This window comes from Eurosta solidaginis, chromosome 1 (genome assembly GCF_040869045.1).
Source record: "Eurosta solidaginis isolate ZX-2024a chromosome 1, ASM4086904v1, whole genome shotgun sequence".
NCBI lineage: Eukaryota > Metazoa > Arthropoda > Insecta > Diptera > Tephritidae > Eurosta > Eurosta solidaginis.
Window position 1 is genome coordinate 212935660 of NC_090319.1, and position 22880 is coordinate 212958539.

A 22880-nucleotide genomic window follows, 5' to 3' on the forward strand; every position below is an offset into this window, starting at 1 on the left:
GTAACCCTATTTAATTTGTTGCGTCCCTCCCACAAATTGTCATCCTCCCAGCAGCTCCCTGCAGCGGGACTGCTCCATATTCCGGGGAAGGTATCGAATCCAATCCGGGTCCAACTCCTGACCCCGGTCCTGAGAAAGGGTTTTGCTGCATCTGCCGGAAAAGAATCTTTTTGCGACGGTCATACTCTGTTCAGTGTGTCTCGTGTAAGGGATGGTTGCATCGGACAGGTTGTTCTGGGCTTGATCCCAGAACCCGACGTCCACGTGGCTCCTTGCTGTTCACGTCCAAGGGCGTACCGGAGTCTACGCCTTAGCGCCCCCCTACCTTCCAGCAGCCCAACTGCTCAACAAGCTACAACTAGTACCCGCTGCTGCTCGCGCCCCGCGGCGCCAAACAACTCAAACAGCTGCTACCACTCATAACTACTATCTCCGCAGTAGAGTCGGTAGCAATGGTGAGCATCAGCCCCTTCCCCCGTCTTCCCCCCCCCCCTCTTTTACAGCAGCAATCGTGTAGGTCAGACTCTTAGTCCGTAACCCCGTTTGCACCGTTTGCCAGCACACAATATAAATTTTTGCGACAGCCGCCCAATGCAGCTCCTGCCTTAGGCGGTGCCACTTTCCTAGATGTTCTGGTCTCCGCGATGGCAACGCCCCGACGGGTTTCATTGCGCCATGTTGCCAGGTCGCAAACCCAAATCTAACGGGTACCACAATGCTTGCCCAAGGACACCCAGTACCAGGGCCACAACAGCAGTTGCGTCCTGGCCTTCCTCAACCCAGGCGTAGTCACCCGTCACTTACTCCCAGAGTGGCGACGTCTCACCCTATGCACTTCAGAAATCTGCAGTTAAACTGTAATGGACTAACTGGGAAGATCACGGAGATAGTCGATTTCATGAAGCGGCACAACATCCGCATTGCTGCGATTCAAGAGACTAAACTCACAGCAAGATCTGCACTGCAAACCTGTTCTGGGTGTAATGTCCACAGAAAAGATCGCATGAGCGGAATGGAGGCCTCCCGTTTATCATACACCACTCTGTGCAATATCATATATTTGATCCTGGCATCGACCGCAGGGACAATGTCTTAGAACGTCAAGGCCTATCTGCCTCCTGCCACCTGTTGCCCCAGTGGATACCGCCCTAATAGTAGCGCCTTACTTACTGGCAACAATCGCATTCTCTTAGGCGACTTTAACGCCCATCACGATCTATGGCACTCAAACTTGCGGGCGGACAGTAGGGGTGAGATGTTAGCGGATCAAATAGAAGAAACGGCGTTCTGCACAATAAACTGAGACGCCCCCATGCGTATGGTAGGAAACTGTCACAGTTCGCCGGATATCTTAATCGTGAGCGCAGAACTCGTAAACTGCGTCAACTGGCAGCCGATGGTAACATTGGCATCCGACCACCTGCCTATACTTATTTCGTTCGAGGACACCGCCGACTTCATCGTTACATAAAAACGCACTTTCATAAACTTAAAAAAATCAATGTGGGATGAATACAAATCTTTTACAGACAACCTCTTTGTTGCCCTCCCTATCCCAACTGATGCCCGCCAAGGGGAGCGTGCTTTCCACAAGGTCATTGAATCCGCCTCGGCACGTTTCATTCCCGCCGGGAGAATTCCCGAAATTCGGCCCCCTTCCCGGCGGAGGCCGCAAATTTAGCGAGAGAACGTGGCCTTATAAGACAGCTCGACCCAGGCGACCCCCAAATAAGGGATATAAACCAACGCATCAGATTGCTTGTGGATGAACACAAGCGGGTGAAATGGGAGAAGCACCTAAGAGGTTGTACCCTCTCTGCCGGTGTGGGTAAACTCTGGTCCACCGTAAAGTCCCTATCGAATCCGCCTAAGCACAATGACAAAGTTTCCATCGCCTTCGGCGATAAAGTGCTGTCGAATTCGAAAAAATGCGCGAGCGCTTTCTGCCGTCAATATGTAATGCATTCTACGGTCAACGAAGATAGACGGAGGGCCAACAGACACGCATATAAACATAAATTCAGCGCGTCACCAATTACCATAGCCGCCAGAGAGGTGGAAGATGCCATTGGTCACTCTAAACCATCCAAAGCAGTGGGCCCAGAAGGCATAGCCATGCCGATGCTTAAAAGCCTAGGGAAAGAGGGTTTCAAATACTTAGCACATGTCTTCAGCCTGTCTCTTGGCCAATTTAGAAACGAAACATCAAAACCAAGAAGAATTAAACAAGGGGTGCCACAGTGTGGTGTCTTATCCCCACTTTTGTTTAATTTCTACATATCTAAGCTACCTTCACCACCAGAAGGAGTCACTATCGTTTCATACGCCGATGACTGCACACTAATGGCCACATGCTCAGGCCCACAGATCGATGAGCTCTGCAACAGAATAAACAGCTACCTCCCTGATCTCTCCAGTTTTCTCGCCTCGCGAAACCTGGCATTATCACCGACTAAATCTTCCGCGACAATTGTACCAATTCATCGGTGAAATGTTTACCACCTATATCAAATGGTCCATATGCGCTCAACTGTGTATAGAGTCCATCTCTAACAGCATACAATGCAAAATGACTATTTAGGCCGCCACATTTTATTGTTAGTATATATTGTGTAATATCTTTACTTGTTCGCCTATACCATAAGCGGATATAGCAGCAGTTGGCTCTGAAACAATTTGCGCTACATGAAAGCCCGCTTTTTCTGCTGCAGGCTCCAATTCCGGCCATGCACTTTTTGGATAATAACACAGTATTGAGACCACTACAATTGGTTTTTTATCACCAACATGATATTACCGCGCTAACTCCAACTCTGCGCGAAATAATGATACTTACACCTCGAAAGAAGTCAATTCATGCATATTTTCTTTGGTTTCACGGCTTTTATCATCGTATATTTGAGACTTTAATTGGAAAGTGTGACTGAGTGTATCATAATCGCAAGGGAGTTCTTGGATGGCTGTTGCAAGTCTTTGTGTACCTAATTCTTGTGGCATAAGAAGCTGAAAGCTGTTGGCCACGTTTTGTTGTGGCTGGGTGGCCATTTTTTGCTTGGCCGCCAAACCATATTCGATTTCTTCGGCGCCATCCCAAAGTAGACATGCCTGCGAATTACGATCACTTTGCTTGTTGCCAATACATAAAGTACTATTGCTAACTTTAATACCGAACCTCGGCCACATTTTCGTTAACAAATAAAATTATTTTATTTAAGGATTGATTAAATTTTGTTTTGCTACTCGAAATAATAAAAGCGTGCTCTTGTGTATATTCAGTGGTGTGAAGTAATAGAATCAGCTGAAATGAAATAAAAGAAAAAGAAATTAGAAAAATATATAAAATTATCAAAAGGGAACGATACTGGCATACTGAAAACTGGCATCTTGAAAGGACGCTGAAGGAACGTTCTGCACTAGCTACAGTGACAGGTATAGTGCAAAAGATACGCAAAGCAACACAAATGTTGGGGAAAATAGTGTACAGATTTTGAACATATGTAGATGGCATTTAGCAATTCCAATGGTGACAGACCTTTATCAAAATTTGTTTCGTAAATGTGTTTCAAGCGAATTATTTCGCATTCAAAGCTTTGAGAAATGTCCAACTTGTATTTTTCGACAAATTTTACTGCACTCGCCCGAACCATACTTTCATCCATGTCTTCAAATTGCCACAAAAAGAAAAACGTTTCGTTCTCATAGCTGCAAATCGTTCAGTAATGCCAGTGATTACCGAATCGACGATCACCAAGAATGTATTGTTTTTAAAATCAGACTCTGGATCATCCGTAATACTAATTTCACACAGACGGCTTATTGAATAATAAAGGCAATTTTCTACATTAAGCCGCTTATTGAGCTCAATCTTCCCTACAAAATTCGAATCTATTATTATTTCATTAGTAGCTAATCGAATGCCTAATGAAGTCAAAAGCACAATGCAACTCTGTTGGCAGCGTTCCGCTTCCGTTTCCGTGTCTTAGTTTTCAAAGCAAATGTCATTGTCTGCATGGCGGAACGATACAAGGTGGCCGCATCGAACAGCTGATTATAACCTTTTTTATTTGATTTGATACATCAACTACCGGCGCAGTACGATTTTGACATTTTTCCATCGAATTTACAAGTACATGGAATTTTTTTTGTTTGTAGGTATGTCAACATGCTCCCACCTTGTATCGTTCCGCCATGATTGTATGTCTCATCCTTCATACTAATCGAGCAGTTACTTCTGTGTGAAAGCAAAAAATTTACGATTTCATTAGCAGGTGAAATGAGATCATTAAGTTTCTGTGTGAAAACAGTATAATCATCTCATTCCCATTATCTTCAAAACGTTTTTTGGGTTTTCTCTATCGAATATCCGGAAACTTTGGCGAAATGTTCACTTAAATACCAACTGTTTTGAATTCGTTTAAAATTATTTCAAATCTGCTAATGAGGCACCTAGATGTCGGAACTCAAATCTATGGCGGCGTCTCTAGCGTGGAGGACCACGTTTCTTTCATTAATGGTAGTCAGTATTTTGAACCAAATTGAGGACAGCAAGATAGATTCTAACTTGTTGATGTACTTGAGAATGCCCGTAACATCGCCGAATGCTTGCATAATCAAATTTGGCTTTTGGCTGAAAGAATATGAAGAAAGCTCGGTACATTTTTTTTTTTGAGGATATCCCATCGTTGTGGAGTGCTGCTGAAAATAGTAAAACATTTTTGTACAACTCCGAAGAAAGTAATAGCAGCCGTACAATATTATGCAGCATCAGCACCACATAAATTGAGACTGTGGGTTGCACAAGGCGAGTAATCAGCATTCGAGTCTTTGTCGAGAATGTGACGTAGTGCTCCGTTGTAAGCTCCTTTCACATTGGCGCCGTTATCGTACCCTTGTGCACGACAAACTTTTAATGGGATTTCATGTTTACCAAGAGTATGGCAAATTAGATCAACGATTTTCTTACCAGTTTTTTGGTTACAATTCACGAAAGCCAAAAACCGTTCTTGAACTGTAAAATTTGCTGCTTTCGAATTGAAATGGAGTTAGCGCAAAATGAACGTAGTCAACATGGCATAGCATCAACGATAATAACAAAATACTTAGCTTTCTTGCCTTGATCTAATATAGATTCCCCCCGTGCTTTGCACAAATATCTCTAAACTCGTTCTGCATGTCTGGGGAAAGATAGTGAACTTGTAAACGTTTGTGCTGCTGTTGTGAAATCCTAACTTTCTCAAATGATCTCTAAGTATCGGATCATAATGGCTTATGAGATCTTAGATGCCCAAAAAGGGTGCATCGTTCACCAAGATGTATACCTTCTCCTTGAAAGCTCGACTTCTTTCACCCAAAAATAAAATAGTGTCCAAAATTCTTCCACATTTGAGTTTCAGTGATTAGCTGTTCATTGATAAGTGTATCAATTGTAGCCTCCTTTTGAATTAGATTTTGTAAAGATCGCCATTGAATATAATGTGATCTTGAGTATTTTCTTGTGATGGCTGTTTATCGTATAGCTTCTTCCAAACCTGTTTTAATATCTACTCTGATATCCAAACGGCTATCAAGGCCTTGAGCTCAACTACAGTGCGATCGAGGGTGGTTTGGGAGTGCCTAACATCGCTTGCGATTTCATCGAATTATTTTACAATTAAGAGTATAGTGATATACCGGGTAACTGTCAAGCGGATCTCTTAGCCCGCATCGGTAAAAATAAACCGTATGAAAATGGCTGGGATTTTGGGATTCCGCTGGATACCTGTGGATTGTTCCTCCATAGCTGGGTCTCGAGTCAGCTCAGCAAACGATGGGCGGACACCACGTCTTGCAGGGTAGCAATATCTTTCTGGCCGAAAGTGGATGGCAGGAGGTCTGCTGAAATAGTTGGGTGCACTAAGCCTCACCTATGAATGGTGTTTGAGGTTTGACAGGGCACTGTCCCATGGGTTTCCATGCAGTTCGTTTCAATATACTGGAAACTCCATCCTGCTGCAGCTGTATGGAGGATGATGAGGTGGAAACACCAAATCACTTTGTGCTTGATTGCCCAGCTTTTGCCAGAACTAGGCGAAAGTATTCGGTCGCAATAAGGATTTATCCAAAGTTGAGATCGGTATCATTCGGAGCTTTATCGTTGCTATCCAATGATTCTCAAGTAGCTAGATCTAAGTCACCGTTATTATTGGTGTATGTGGTATCACAACGGTCTTTCGTGTTGTCCAAGTGAGCTTTCCTTATCAGGGCAGCTACCACCTAACCTAACCTAACCATACCTGGAATTTCGAATATCCGCACAACAAATTTTAGGTCGATTTAAAGTATTGATGCTTAATAGACGACATGGTAGGCAATAAAAACATTGCTACTGGCACTCCACACTAACCAGTCACGCTCCACTTTCTCTCTAAGATTCTGTTTAACAACGAGGTAGGAAATGTCTCGTCATGACACTCATGAGGGAAAATAACAGGGAATTTTTGATAACCTCGAAGAATTATTTCGTTCACTTCTTCAGATCGCAAAAACTCATTATTCACGGTCCCGATATCGAAGTCGTTTAAATAATCTGAACTTTGATACAGAGTTTGTGGTATTGTTGGAAGACTTTTTGAAGATGAACCTTCATCAGTTTCACCACGAAAACTTTACGATTTCGGATTCATGTAAACATACATTTTTGTTTGATGTTTTTATTGTCTCCTCAGGCCCAGGCAAAAATTCATATCAATATTCGTTGATTTTGAAATTCGGCTGAAAATTTGCACATGGAACAACTAAAGACTCTCCTGAATAAAAAAAAATGTATTAGTACCTTTAAATCGCGAGCCCTCTGAGGAACCCCGGGCCCGGGGGGAATCCCCCCCCCCCCATTCCCCCCTCCCTCTTGTCGGGCTTGCCCACACACTCGGCACATAAACTCTTGCCCGCCATTAGAGTCAGCGCGAACCCAAAGGAGCCCCTCATAGCCCCGATAAAAACGGGTATACAACAAGGGCCCCTCGTCATAATACCGCACCGTCAAGCTTATGCGATTGTAATTCCGCGGCACATTCAAAAATGTAATTCGCAGCGTAGGACGACGTTCGGAAGAGGCCCTGAAACGGAAAAGAAAGAAAGTGGTAATTGCACATTAGGAAAGAGGATCCAAAATAAAGAAGGAAAACACAATCCGCATACTTACATGCTTGCTTGGTAAAACCTGATATAATCTCGTCACTGGTCACGCTATAAATGCCGTTCCTGTGCACAGATTAAGCAAATATAACAACACTAAAATACAGTGCTGCCAGACAGACATCAGCAAATGAACAGCGGTCGACGGCAAGTTTAGCTTAACAAAAAAACCAAAAAACAAAGAAAAAACACCACAACGAAAATACTTTACGGTAAACAACCTCCAACAAAACTCCAAACAAAAAAAAATGAGAATTTCTCGATAAAATGATCAAAGTTCATATCGTGTCAGAACTCACACGTGAAGTTCCTCAAAGAATTCATGACATGACCATTAGGTATCGCTATGCTGCCGAATTGGCAGCACCGCACAGCTGTCTCACTCCAATTAATGGAAGAGTCAGCAGCTTACAAATTACCACACTTGGTAGTGTAGGCCACCCCCAGCAGGGTTGTGCTGAAATCAACAAACACACCACAATTTGTGATTCTCACACTAATTGGCCAAAATCAACACAAAGAGTGTTCCAGGGCAGCGAAAAAGGGACACTTTACATCTGTCGCACATTTATTTGCACAATGTCGCTTAAACGACAATCTCATTCACTAGCTCTGAATTACAAAGGGCCGTGACAACACACGGCTTTACCGTGATATAGCGTATATAACCGCGTATTGCCTGCATAAGCAACCACCAAAAATTTCGGGCTCGAAGGACCACCGGAGCTTTCCAGCAATAATGTTCTGGCATCGCGCATTTACAGTTATTCTAATTTCCTACCAATTTCAAAATTATATCTAATTAACCAGCTCCGTCCAGAGAGGCTGCATTAGTTGAGACTGGGTGTTCACAGGAGGTCATATTGGAATTTTAATTTATTTAAATTATCACGCCTTGGGACGGTTGCTGGCTTACTCATCGTGTTTTTGTTCTTTCGAGTTGCTCGCCGCAAGGGGCCGGCATGTTTAGGCCACCAGCCTAAATATTCGCGACCACCCTAATGCACCTTTTTAGCAATATTATTATTTACCGGGGGGAAAAACTCGACGAAAGTTAGCTATCGGCAGGTGGTGCGGACCTTTTTCGTTTTAAACTCTTTCACTTCTGTTCGTTCGAGCGCCAGCAGCTATCTCACAGGTGAGTTATCCTACCATATATCCTTTACATTTTGAGTTTCAATTAATTTCTTGCTGATTGCACTACTGCATATGAAATCGGAATTACCTTTTATATTGTGAAGTAATTAACTTTTCTTACGAACAGGAAGTTTGTAAGTGTTTCACTTGTATAAACAAATATTGTAGCTCGTCGCTAATTCCTTTCGTTATACTTTTTAAATAAATTGTAATTACTCGGTACTAAATCTTATTTTTATTTCTTTTATTTGCGTGCGATCGGTTCCGACTACCCCGGGTCCTCACTGCCCCGCAAACATTTGATATGTTTAGGCCACCAGCCTAAATATTCGCGACCACCGTAATGCACATTTTTAGCAATATTATTTACCGGTAACGGCCCACCCCTGCCGAACGCTAACTTCAAAGGGGAAAAACTCGACGAAAGTTAGCTATCGGCAGATGGTGCGAACCTTTTTCGTTTTAAAATCTTTCACTTCTGTTTAGAACGTTCGAGCGCCAGCAGCTATCACACAAGTGAGTTATCCTACCATATATCCTTTACATTTTGAGTTTCAATTAATTTCTTGCAAATTGCACTACTGCATATTAAATCGGAATTGCCATTTATATTGTGAAGTAATTCACTTTTCTTACGAAAAGGAAGTTTGTGAGTGTTTCACTTGTATAAACAAATATTGTAGCTCGTCGTTAATTCCTTTCGTTATATTTTGTAAATAAATTGTAATTACTCGGTACTAATTCTTCTTTTTATATGTTTATTTGCGTGCGAACGCGCCCGACTACCCCGGGCCCTCACTGCCCCGCAAATATATATATTGTATTATTTATTATAACTTTTACTTATTTAAATGTGTATCTCATTACTTTTTTTATGAATTCACATTTCATTTCTTTAAATAAAACATAAATTGCATTTTTAATTTTAACTTAAGCTATTTACATATATATCAGATTGCTTTTCTTTGTATTCATTATTAATTAAAATTTCATTTCTTTAAATTTTGTTCACAACATGTTTTGTCAAAAAGGCTTTTATTTATTAGTTATTTGCCCTTTTTGTCTCAGGCAATTATGATAAAAAATTATATAAAAAATTCAATTAAACATTGGAATTAAATTTAAAAATATTTCAAAAACTTAAAAAACTTCGGTAATAGTCTAGTTGAGGGGTCGACTGCTAATACGCTACCAAAAATATCGAGAGAGGTGTCAAACAACGCGTCTTGACATCAGTATTAATAATCAGGAGGCGGAAAATAAAAAAAATTTAACTTGTTCGACAGATATTAACGAATAACCGAAAAATGACCCGCGGGTCCCACCGAAACCGGGCGTGAGATCCTTAGTATTTTTGCGCATAAAACCTCTCTGCGTTGGCAGCCTTCGGCCGCGCTTATAAAGAATTACTCTGGGTGGGTCCAACACCGGTTTGGAGTCCAAAATTATATCTGCGCAAAACACTTATGTTCACAATTTTTTTGTGGTTGAGGATGGCACATTTTTGTATGGGGAACGGGAGAAATCTCCCCGGGAAAAGGATTGAGAATTGGGCTGTATATTTAAGATAATAATCTATCGTTAGACGAATGAAACTAATATTTTCTGTGTGCATAGCAAAGATTAGTATATACACAAAAAAGCCTAAGCCATTAGAGAATTATTGAAGCGAAAAGTAGAATTAATTAAATAAAAACAATACGTACATCTTGCTTTATTTCCTCCACCATTTTCTGTAGTACAAAAATTACTTTGCATGAATATTAGTAAATACAAATATCTAGTTAAATACAAAATCATTGTGAATTTTAATGCTATTTTTCCTCCGTCTCCTATTACCCTACTTCTTATATTCTGTTCAATTTGATCAATCTTATAAATATTTTCCATCAAAACTCTCAGCATATCTATAAAAAGAATAATATACGTTTAATATCTTATACAAAACAACGGGTCGTATTCATAGTCAAACTTAGTTAAGAACTAAAAGTTAGTTACAGCTTTTTGACATAATTTTCTATTTGCTATCTGTCAAAAAAACTTCAGCTAACTTTATGTACCAACTAATGGGCTAATTAAACTTCCTTAACCCTAACATCATAGTCGTAACCATATCCATATCCATAACCATCTCCAATATGAGCGATTAAGCTAAAAATCGTGAAAATTTCATAAAAATGAAGAAAACGCAAACAATTACAAACATATTCCACAAAAAATAAGTCTCTTAGTCATAACGTATCCAAAACAATGAATAAAATCTACAAAAAGTTCATTGCGCTGGTGGGCTTGTCTGTACCGTATCTAATGTTTGCTTTTTGACGAATTTCCTTTGTGCAATCCTGTGATGGCTGAGTTCAACCGCCTTTCTCATTCCTTTTCCATACGATGCATATCCTTGGTGTATGAATACATCTAATAACGTACCAAAAATCAATATAAGACTACAGCTTATACATCTCTCTTTATAACGTCTTACCGCGAAGATATGTCTCGAACAAGGAAAGCTTTTCGATACTTTTCTTTACAGCTGCTCCCGCCCAGTTGTACACTTCCATCAACGTGTCACTAAAAATTTCCTTTAATACTAGGGGTATGTCCTCGGAATGCCCTTAATTTTGAACAGATGAGCGTTCTAAAATATGAAAGCGAAATTAAATTATGGTAAAAGAGAACTTTATGGGAATGAAAGATGATGCTCCGGCCAAGAAAGTGTTTCTATCGGAACCCGCCTATGGAAGGAGAGGTAGAGGGCGGCCCCCACTGCGTTGGAAGGACCAGGTGGAAAACGAAATAAACTCCCTTGGTGTGACCAATTGGCTCCGGTTGACGGAGCGAAGGAGCGACTGGCGCGCCTTGTTGAACGGGCGTAACCGTTTAGACGGTTAAGCGCCAATTAAGTAAGTAAGTAAAAGAGAACTTTTTGAATCAAATTACTATTGCTACAGCATACTCCTCTACCTTCAATCTTCAATCCACCCTTAGAACCTCTAATATATTCTGAAGAGGCAATACGCTGGCAACTTCATCCATGTACTTGTCTCTGACTTCCCTAGTAATTTTGCACACAGAGCTTTCCACCTTTTTCAGCGCCACCTTGCACTCTCGCATTAAGTGCTGTTGCGCCAAAACTTCACTCTTCGGTACTGCCTGTTTAAAATGAAGGTTTATATATATTTTAACAAGAAACGATTTAATTATCGTGGTTACAAAACATTATATACTCAACTGTGAGCTTTAGCAACAAAGTACTTTGGTTGAGATATGGTCGGTACCTTTTTTCATCGTTATCAGGCCAATTCTCAATTTTTTCTCGGGGAGATTTTTCCCGTTCTCTATACAAAAATGGTTGAGGATGGCAAATTTTTGTATGGAGAACGGGAGAAATCTCCCCGGGAAAATGATTGAGAATTGGGCTGTATATTTAAGATAATAATGTATCGTTAGGCGAATGAAACTAATATTTTCTGTGTGCATAGCAAAGATAAGTATATACACAAAAAAGCCTAAGCCATTAGAGAGATAATGAAGCGAAAAGTAAAATTAATTGAATAAAAACAATACTTACTTCTTGCTTTATTTCCTCCACCATTTTCTGTAGTACGCTTTTATAGCTGAGTGTACTTTGCTAATTTTAAAGAATATAAAAAGTACCTTGCATGAATATTATAAAATACAAATATCTAGTTAAATACAAATTCACTGTGAATTGTAATACTATTTTCCTGCGTCTCCTATTACCTTACTTCTTACATTCTGTTCAATTTGATCCATCTTATAAATATTTTCCGTCAAAACTCTCAGCATATCTATAAAAAGAATAATATACGTTTAATATCTTATAAAAACAGTGGGGCGTATTCATAGTCAAACTTAGTTAAGAACTAAAAGTTAGTTACAGCTTTTTGACATAATTTTCTATTTGCTATCTGTCAAAAAAGCTTCAGCTAACTTTATGTACCAACTAAGGGGCTAGCTAAACTTCCTTAACCCTAAAATTATAGTCTTAACCATACCCATATCCATAACCAACTCCAATATGATCGATTAATGGTGCCTTAACCTAAAAATCGTGAAAATTTCATAAAAATGAAGAAAAGGCAAACAATTTGAAACATATTTCACAAAAAATAAGTATCTTAGTCAAAACGTACCCAAAAAAATGAATAAAATCTACAAAAAGTTATTAAATTCACCAACTCAAATATTTTAAGGTTATGGATATGGCGAGAAACCAAAAACCAATGGTTGGCTATGGTATGGTTATGGCGTTAGCGTTATGATATGGCACCATTAATCGATTACATTGATGTCCATAAGGTGGGGTTGATCAGCTGTTTTATCTGGTTATGGTTTTATGGTTATAAGTCACCATTAATTGGAACATAAATTCCATCTATGAATATGCCCCAATATGTAATATACGTCACAGCTATCTAACCGATAGCTTTCTTGTTGGGCATTGAAAACGATAGAAGTCAGCTTATCAAGCTGCTTTTGCATATATCTACCTTTGGCTAAAATATTCGTGCAAGCTTAAGAGACATTTAGGAATAAATAAAACGTTACTATTGATTAACTTGGTGTATAGATTAATTAAATAACTCTAACCCATATCAAAGTGGATGTGTGACAGTTCTCAAGCCAAAAAAAAGAGAACCACTTTTGTTATAATGCAAAATAAATAAATTTTGCATTGAATTGTTAGAAATGGGGTACCCTACACGGCAAATTTCTTTGTGATTATTATATCTGGTTATGCTATAAAATTCTTGGAAAGTGCAGCGACGTTAGGTTAGGTTGCGAGAGCTGAGCTGGACACAATAGTAACCGCTCCCTACTTAGGCCACCAATGGGCCCATTGTAATACCCAGGCCCGTCGAGAGGGGGAGGGGTGGCGGGATTCCCCCCGGGCTCGGGCTTTCTCAGTGGGCCCGCAATTTAGAGGTACTTAGACATTTTTTTTTAATTCAGGAGAGTCTTTAGTTGTTCCATTTGCAAATTTTAAGCCGAAATTCAAATTCAACGAATATTTATAACGATTTTTTGCCTGGGCCTGAGGAGACAATAAATACATCAAACAAAAATGTGTTTCTCAGGGGGCCCGCGATTTAGAGGTACTAAGATATTTTTTTTTTTTATTCAGGAGAGTCTTTAGTTGTTCCATTTGCAAATTTTAAGCCGAATTTCAAATTCAACGAATATTTTTAATGATTTTTTGCCTGGGCCTGAGGAGACAATAAAACATCAAACAAAAATATGTTTCTCAGGGGGCCCGCGATTTAGAGGTACTAAGATATTTTTTTTAATTCAGGAGAGTCTTTGGTTGTTCCATGTGCAAATTTTAAGTCGAATTTCAAATTCAACGAATATATATAATGATTTTTTGCCTGGGCCTGATAAGACAATAAAACATCAAACAAAAATGTGTTTCTCAGTGAGCCCACGATTTAGAGGTGCTAAGATATTTTTTTTTAATTCTGGAGAGTCTCTAGTTGTTCCATGTGCAAATATTAAGCCGAATTTCAAAAGCAACGAATATTGATAATGATTTTTGCCTGGGCCTGAGGAGACAATAAAAACATCAAACAAAAATGTGTTTCTCAGGGGGCCCGCGATTTAGAGGTACTAAGATATTTTTTTTTTAATTCAGGAGAGTCTTTAGTTGTTCCATGTGCAAATTTTAAGCCGAATTTCAAATTCAACGAATATTTATAATGATTTTTTGCCTGAGCCTGAGGATAAAAAAAAACATCAAACAAAAATGTATGATTACATGAATCCGAAATCGTAAAATTTTCGTGGTGACACTGATGAAAGTTCATCTTCAAAAAGTCTTCCAACAATACCACCAACTCTGTTTCAAAGTTCACATTACTGAAACGACTTCGACATCGGTACCGTGAATAATGAGTTTATGCGATCTGAAGAAGTCAACGAAATAATTCGTTGAGGTCATCAAAAGTGTCGTATTATTTTTTCTCGTGATTGTCATGACGAGGCATTTCCTACCTCGTTGTTAAACAGAATCTTGTCAAATGGAAAGTGGAAGGTGACTGGTTGCTGTGGAGTGCCAGTAGCAATGCTTTTTATTGCCTACCATGTCGTCTGTTAAGCACCAATACTTTAAATCGACCTAAAATTTGTTTTGCGGATATTCGAAATTCCAGGTATGGATGAAGCTATACGATAAACTGCCATCACACGAAAATACTCAAGATCACATTAAATGTTATATTCAATGGCGATCTTTACAAAATCTAATTCAAAACGAGGCTACAATTGATACACTTATCAATGAACAGCTAATCACTGAAACTCAAAAGAGGAAAGAAATTTTATATAGAATCTTGGACACTATTTTATTTTTGGGTGAAAGAGGCCTAGTTTTCAAAGGCGGAAGTATATATCTTGGTGAACGAAACAATGAACATTTTTTGGGCATCTAAGATCTCATAATCCACTGGTCAGAAAATCGCTGATCTAAATTGCCGTCCTCTAGGTAAACATAAAATCCCATTAAAAGATTGGCGTGCACAAGGGTACGATAACGGCGCCAATATGAAAGGAGCTTACAACGGAGCACTGCGTCAAATTCTTGACAAAAACTCGAATGCTGATTACTCGCCTTGTGCAACCCACAGTCTCAATTTATGTGGTGTTGATGGTGCATGCTGATGTTGTACGGCTGCATTCTACTTTCTTCGGAGTTGTACAAAAATGTTTTGCTATTCTCAGCAGCGATGCGACATCCTCAAAAAAATGTACCACACTCTCTTCATAGTCTTTCAGACAAAAGCCAAATTTGACTGCGCAAGCATAGAGATGTTACCGGCATTCTCAAGTAAATTAACAAGTTCGAATGTATCTGGATGTCCTAAATTTGGGTCAAAGTACTGACTACGATTAATGAAAGAAACGTCGTACTCCATCCAAGCTAGAGGCGCCACCATAGATGTTGAAGTCCGACATCTAGATGCCTTATTAGCTTCTTTGAATTTGAGCAGGAATCATTGGGAAACAATTTTCAAACGAATGCAAAACAGTTGTTATTCAATATCTCGCCAAAGTTTCCGGACATTTGAAAGAGAACACCCAAAAGACGTTCTGAAGATAATTTAAATGAGATGATTACGGATGATTCAGAGTCTGATTTTAAAAACGATACATTCCTGGTGATCGTTGATTCAGTCACTGGCATTACTGAATGATTTGCAGCTATGGGAAATTTGAGCGAGACGTTTTCGAAAAATACAAGTCGGACGTTTCTCAAAGCTTACAATGCGAAATAATTCACTTGAAACGCATTTACGAAGCACATTTTGATAAAGGTCTGTCACCATTGGAATTGCTGAATGCCATCTACATATGTTCAAAATCTGTATACGATTTTCCCCAACATTTGTATTTTTTTATGTATCTTTTGCACTATACCTGTCACTGTAGCTAGTGCAGAAGGTTCCTTCAGCATCCTTTCAAAAATCAAAAACTTTCATAGATCGTGTTCATCTCAAGAGCGAGTTTCATCACTTGCCACGCTTTGTGTTGAATCCGTTTTGGTAAGACAGTTAAATTTTGATATTATTATAAAAATTTGGCAAAGAAAAAAAGCAAGTAAAGCCACTCTTTGATATCCGAACTTTCTATATTGAATAATTAAAATTTATAATCATCATTAAATTTATCAGATATTAATTAAAATGTTATCAATAACTAGAAGAGATTATTTGAAACAATATGTGGCTGTTAAAAGAGAATTTTATTTCCACGTTACAATAAAATAGTATAAATAGTAAATATTCTGCGATAATTTTATTGTCAGCTCTTAGTCTAAAAATCATGTAGTTGATGTGGCAAAAATTTTTTTTCATGTAATCCATCAATAATGATTCATGAATGTGACGTCATTAATTCAAGTTAATCAAATGTTTTAGTGGTTTTTTTATATAAGGCCCATAAATTGTTTAGTCCCGGGCCCGGATTATCTCTCTACGGCCCTGGTAATACCCTATACGGTCTCAAAGAAGACCCCTACCCTGCCTAAAGTGGGTCAAACCACTTCGTGGAATTTATATATTTTGCTAGAGTCTTGACTTCATAGCCAGAGACCTCAGCAAGGTCATGTAGAAAAGGTTTACCAAGGATGGCCAACCTACGCCTACTAAACGCTGGACAATGACAGAGAAGGTGCTGGACACTCTCCTCCTCTTCTGTACATCTGCAGCTGCGACAATAGTCGAAGGTCGTCACCTCCATTCTAGCACCATGCGTGCCTATTAAACAATGCCCTGTTAGAATCCTTATCACGGAAGATAGAACTGATTTGTTAAAAATCAGAAGCGCTCTTGTGCGCCCGTTGTCTTATAAGGGCCAGGTTAGCCTGGATGTCTCACACGATGATATGGCTGACCATAGTCCATTTGCAATTGTATAGTGCTTGTGTTCACACGAAGCCTGAAAGTGGCCATGGCTTTACCTACCGAATCATTTCCCGGAAGGATATGGTCGGTGGTGCCTCTTCTGGCCAGCTCGTCTGCTCTGCAGTTGCGTTCAATATCCCTGTGCCCAGGTACACATATAAGGCTGATACTGAAGTGCTGAGCCATCTCGTTAAGAGATCTGCGGCATGCAGTGACCGACTTTGCGTTATCGACGAATGAGTCCAGGGCCTTTAATGCGGCCGGGCTGTCTGAGAAAATAAACACTCGTTTACCATCCTTAGGCATAGAACCGAGATGATTGCCAGCATTTCCGTTTGGTAAACACTACAGCGATCTGGTAGGCGAAAACAGACCTCTGGACCCAGATCCGGCGAAAAGAGCTCTGCTCCCACCCTCCCGTCAAGCTTAGAACCATCCGTGAATATGTTGATGGCACCCGGTACCGTATGTTGTCTTGTATTCCAGTCTTGTCGCGATGGTATATATATACTATAGTTTTTAACGAAGACGTTCTTTGGCGTGCAGTAGTCAGCGCGTACCGGTATTTGGACTGGGCCTATGATTGTGGCGTGTCCACTAGATCCATTTGACCAGAGACCTGTTTCCCTTACCTGTTTCTTTATCTTTCTTTAAAGCAATATCGAAAGAGCCTAGCTTGGAAGGTTTGTGAATCGACGAACTTACATCGTGCCTTCCTTTCAACCTTAAAAACAGCTGTTGCAATATTTGATTTGGTTTTCTTACTATTTTTTTTAAAAATTGCACAAAATTTTCAAACCTGTAAGCAGAAAAGGAATCTAAAGGACCAAGATTTTTTACACATTCTGAAAAGTGTAATAAACCATGAATGTTGAAAGTAACGCTTTCTTCCCCGAACATTACACTGAACTGCGTGACGAAATGCTCTAATATATCTTGGGCAATATCAACCTCAGACCTAAACAACCTTTCATTTCAAAGAATTCAAGCGCCGGTATGTAGTAGCAGGAAAAGGAAGTACAACTCACTACTAATGCAGTCTTTTAAACCAAAAAATGCCAGTGTGTAGCAGGAACTGTCTGAATTCCCCAGCGGGTTAGGGGGTCAGAATATACCCGACGTAGGTATGCCTGTCATAAGAGGCGACTAAAATACCTTCAGGCTGCCAGCGCAATATACAGCTTCCCCAAACCCAATTGTCAACATCACCTATGCGCGTCGAATCCTCTTTCATTAACACACAAGGATCTGGCGACCTCAACCTTCTCATGGAACTTGGGGTGGGGAGGGAGGGATGGCCTGAAGGTTTAATGTGGCCATATAAATTGTTCCCGAGATGGTGGGGCTAGCACCTTAATGGTGCTGTGTTACCGGAGCTCCGGCAACATCTGCAGATCCGGTACATCGTATCCGGCAAAAGACCATCACATCGATAAAACTCCCCAAAGCGTTCGGAGTGCAACCTTATCGCTACAACAAAAACTGTCTGAATTCCGTTGCTTTCCACCGACTAACTTCATCTAAACTTCTCGCAGTACGACAGATTTCGGACGGAAGGTAATTCGAAATAAATTTAATATTTTCATTTATCTTTCGGATATTTGCGACACCTAAATCTACCAAATGCATATAGTCTAGTGGAAACTGGGAAATTATTTTAAAGCCGGCATCTTCTAAAACGGTTTTCTGTTGCCTGAATTGAGTACTGTGTTGAGACACTTGATCTCTTTTCTCAAAACGTATATCTGTCCTGGGTACACCAGACGTTGTGGGTAAATATACTTTCCCATCCCAGTCACCCCCTAGATAACACCTGGGGCATCCATGTTTGGCATTAAATGACATAACACCACTAACAAACGCCCTAGCTGGGGAGTCGCAAATGAACACACACATATCAAATCTTAACAACACTTTATTGGGACCGACAGCAATACCGTTTTCTCGCAGAGATTTTGCCTCTGAAGCGAACGTAGCCATAAAATCATTAATGTTTTCAGACTTTTTAAAACCTGGGAAGCTAGATATAACAAAAGAATCAACACTAGGAAAATGTACTAGTGCTCCAAGAATAGGCCATAAAACTTGACCTGAACTGTTGAATAGTTTCAGCCTCCAAAAATGAAAGTTGTTTAGAAACAAGTTGATCTTGTATACCAAAGTACAAAAATTACCATTTGGCATAGATTCCACACTGACTTTTTCTCGAAAGTTGTCTAAAAGAGTTTTGGCACACAACGGCACATCCTTTATCCCGCCCTTTTGGAGTGCCAGAAGAAGTTCATCTATAACATTATAAGGAACTTTAAAATCTATGGTCCAACTTCTTAGTAAGTCGTTCAGATCCGTACCTGCACCCTGTTCTACATAATAAGCAAAATGCCTTCCTTTCATATTATTTTTTATTATAAAAACCTTTATTTTATTTATTAAATAATTAATTTAAAAATCACGTAGCGCTCTGAAATTTTTACGTCTTTTGCGTTTTATCAAATAATAGCTTTGTTCTGATATTCTCTAAATATCGTCTGCGTTTACCAAAACTGACCGGAAATAATGGAAAGGAACACAAATTGAGTTATTTATTGGCAGGTACGCACAGTTTCGGGCAAACGTAAAAAAAATGAACAACACAAAGTTTGTATGTTTAGTAATCGCCATACTTTTGTGTGAATGTGTTGGTGAACACATCAGCTTTCTGCTCGCGCGTATTGTAGGGATTAAATACAGTCCGGTAAAAGAGACATCAAAATACTTTGCAGTTATCAGAAATAAAGTGTTGCTAGAAACGATTTGACTAGGGGGTGGGGTAGGCGGGCGTATGGCCTTGAAGCTTTAATGTGGTCTTAATAATCGTTCCCGAGATGGTCGGGCTAGTACTGTAGGGTCCCTTTTAATACATTATAAATTTTACTTTAACTTTATATACTTTGTAATTTCATTAGTTTATTCAATAATTTTATTTTCATTATTTTGATTTTTCTATAATCAAGATTTTTCATTCACGTGGAAATATTTAAAAATATTGTATACGCATACATTTAGGCATATTTTTTTAATTAAATAAAGGTTTTTTGTTATTGATATTAGGGAAAAATTGCAAAGTTTACAAACGGCGATGGTTACTAAGACATGTTTTTGAATTTCACTTCTTCATCAGCTAGCTTCTCGTGAGCTGAGTACTGAACTCGGATCTCCAACATTCATACCAGCGTAAAGGCAGATGCCTTTAACCATTGTGAATGATGACTAAGTGTGATATCTTATCTGTCAACTGCTTGACAGGATGTTCGATATGGCTACTTTTTAGCGTTTTGACAGGGTGTTCAATATGGCGGCGCCTATCTTCAGCGGGTGATAGAAAGAGATACAGAATGAGACAGCGATAGTCAATTACAAATCATTTGATCCAATCATATTGGAATTTTGACGTCTATGCAGAAGATATCACACATAGTTATCATTCACAATGCCTTTAACCACTCAGCCATATGAATGCCCGCTGTTCGCTTTGCAATTGGTCTCTAAGTGTTGCCTTTGTTGTTATTAATTTTATTCACTATGTAGGTAGACTTGCTCATATTGCTTTATACAATGGTTTTTGTTATTGATATTAGAGAAAAATGTTACTAAGCTTTTAAGCGCGCTTAAAAATGCCACACCATTAGGATTAAAACAGCATATAGAATTATATCTACCCACATGGTGAATAACAATAAAGGCAACACTTAGAGACCAATTGCAAAGCGAACAGCGGGGAATTCATATGGCTGAGTGGTTAAAGGCATCTGCCTTTATACTGGCATGAATGTTGGAGATTCGAGTTCAATATTCAGCGCCCAAAAAGCTAGCAGTTTGTAAACTTTGCAATTTTGCTCTAATAGCAATAACAAAAACCATTGAATAAAGCAATATGAGTAACGTTTTTTATATATATAAATATAAAAGTGGTTTCAATCTGCACAAGTATCTTAATGGTGGACCATCAACGGCGATAATACTCCCTTCGGGGAGTGTCTTTATCGTTAAAATAACAACAACAATATGGGCGAGCATCTCCACTCGTCATATCTACGAACTAGCCGCAGTGTTTTTCTCATAAACGGTATGGGGGAATTTTTTTCTACACGTTATGGAAGTAAATCTAAAGAAGCTCTTTCTCTGTAGAAATGGGTTAAGCTATCAAAATGCGTACATACATACATACATACATGCATACAACGGGCGACACTCCCCTAAACCCTCGGGTAGTGCTTTGGTGACGGTGAACTTAAAAAGAGTGAAGTTATTGACATGGAAAAACGAGCCTTAAAAACTCAAATAGAAACACATTTGATTATAAGAAGTTACAGCGCGAACATGAAGAATTTAAACAAGATCAACAAAAACACGCTACCAACAGATTTTCTATAATCAAAATTTTTCATTCAGGTGGAAAAATTTAAAAATATTGTATGCGCATACATTTAGGCATATTTCTTTAATTAAATAAAGGTTTTTTGTTATTGATATTAGGGAAAAATTGCAAAGTTTACAAACCGCGATGGTTACTAAGATATGTTTTTGAATTTCACTTCTTCATCAGCTAGCTTCTCGTGAGCTGAGTACTGAACTCGGATCTCCAACATTCATACCAGCGTAAAGGCAGATGCCTTTAACCATTGTGAATGATGACTAAGTGTGATATCTTATCTGTCAACTGCTTGACAGGATGTTCGATATGGCTACTTTTTAGCGTTTTGACAGGGTGTTCAATATGGCGGCGCCTATCTACAGCGGGTGATAGAAAGAGATACAGAATGAGACAGCGATAGTCAATTACAAATCAGGTGATCCAATCATATTGGAATTTTGACGTCTATGCAGAAGATATCACACATAGTTATCATTCACAATGCCTTTAACCACTCAGCCATATGAATGCCCGCTGTTCGCTTTGCAATTGGTCTCTAAGTGTTGCCTTTGTTGTTATTAATTTTATTCACTATGTAGGTAGACTTGCTCATATTGCTTTATACAATGGTTTTTGTTATTGATATTAGAGAAAAATGTTACTAAGCTTTTAAGCGCGCTTAAAAATGCCACACCATTAGGATTAAAACAGCATATAGAATTATATCTACCCACATGGTGAATAACAATAAAGGCAACACTTAGAGACCAATTGCAAAGCGAACAGCGGGGAATTCATATGGCTGAGTGGTTAAAGGCATCTGCCTTTATACTGGCATGAATGTTGGAGATTCGAGTTCAATATTCAGCGCCCAAAAAGCTAGCAGTTTGTAAACTTTGCAATTTTGCTCTAATAGCAATAACAAAAACCATTGAATAAAGCAATATGAGTAACGTTTTTTATATATATAAATATAAAAGTGGTTTCAATCTGCACAAGTATCTTAATGGTGGACCATCAACGGCGATAATACTCCCTTCGGGGAGTGTCTTTATCGTTAAAATAACAACAACAATATGGGCGAGCATCTCCACTCGTCATATCTACGAACTAGCCGCAGTGTTTTTCTCATAAACGGTATGGGGGAATTTTTTTCTACACGTGATGGAAGTAAATCTAAAGAAGCTCTTTCTCTGTAGAAATGGGTTAAGCTATCAAAATGCGTACATACATACATACATACATGCATACAACGGTCGACACTCCCCTAAACCCTCGGGTAGTGCTTTGGTGACGGTGAACTTAAAAAGAGTGAAGTTATTGACATGGAAAAACGAGCCTTAAAAACACAAATAGAAACACTTACATTTGATTATAAGAAGTTACAGCGCGAACATGAAGAATTTATAGAAGATCAACAAAAACACGCTACCAACAGAACTAATGAAATTTATTTATTTAAAGTCGACGCAAACACAAAGCGGTGGGCTAAATATTGTAAAAGAACAGATATATATGTAAATACAAAGCCAGCCTTAAAATTAATGAGTTTAAAAGAGATATATAGAAAATTAATATGTTATAAAAATTTTAAAAATTGCATAAGAAAAAATACAATAAAAATATCAGGCTAAACCTAAGAGCATGGCAGTATGTAAAGCGGCAAACGAACATTCAAAGCCAATACAGTTATATAAATCATTGTAACGTGAGCACCAATGACGCAAGGGACTATTTCTGGCAAAATTTTGGCGGCA

At 39.1% G+C, this 22880-nt stretch overlaps 1 long non-coding RNA gene and 1 pseudogene across 1 annotated transcript; one reads left to right on the plus strand and one right to left on the minus strand.

Moving 5' to 3' along the window:
- Positions 1 to 2452: 2452 nt before the first annotated feature.
- Positions 2453 to 3183, minus strand: LOC137239745 (heat shock 70 kDa protein 14-like; annotated as a pseudogene).
- Positions 3184 to 12846: 9663 nt separating this feature from the next.
- On the plus strand, positions 12847 to 21170 carry LOC137240913 (uncharacterized). Its single transcript, XR_010949857.1, has 3 exons — positions 12847 to 13025; positions 20679 to 20835; positions 20898 to 21170. It is a non-coding gene; the product is annotated as an uncharacterized lncRNA (long non-coding RNA).
- The last annotated feature ends 1710 nt before the right edge of the window (positions 21171 to 22880 follow it).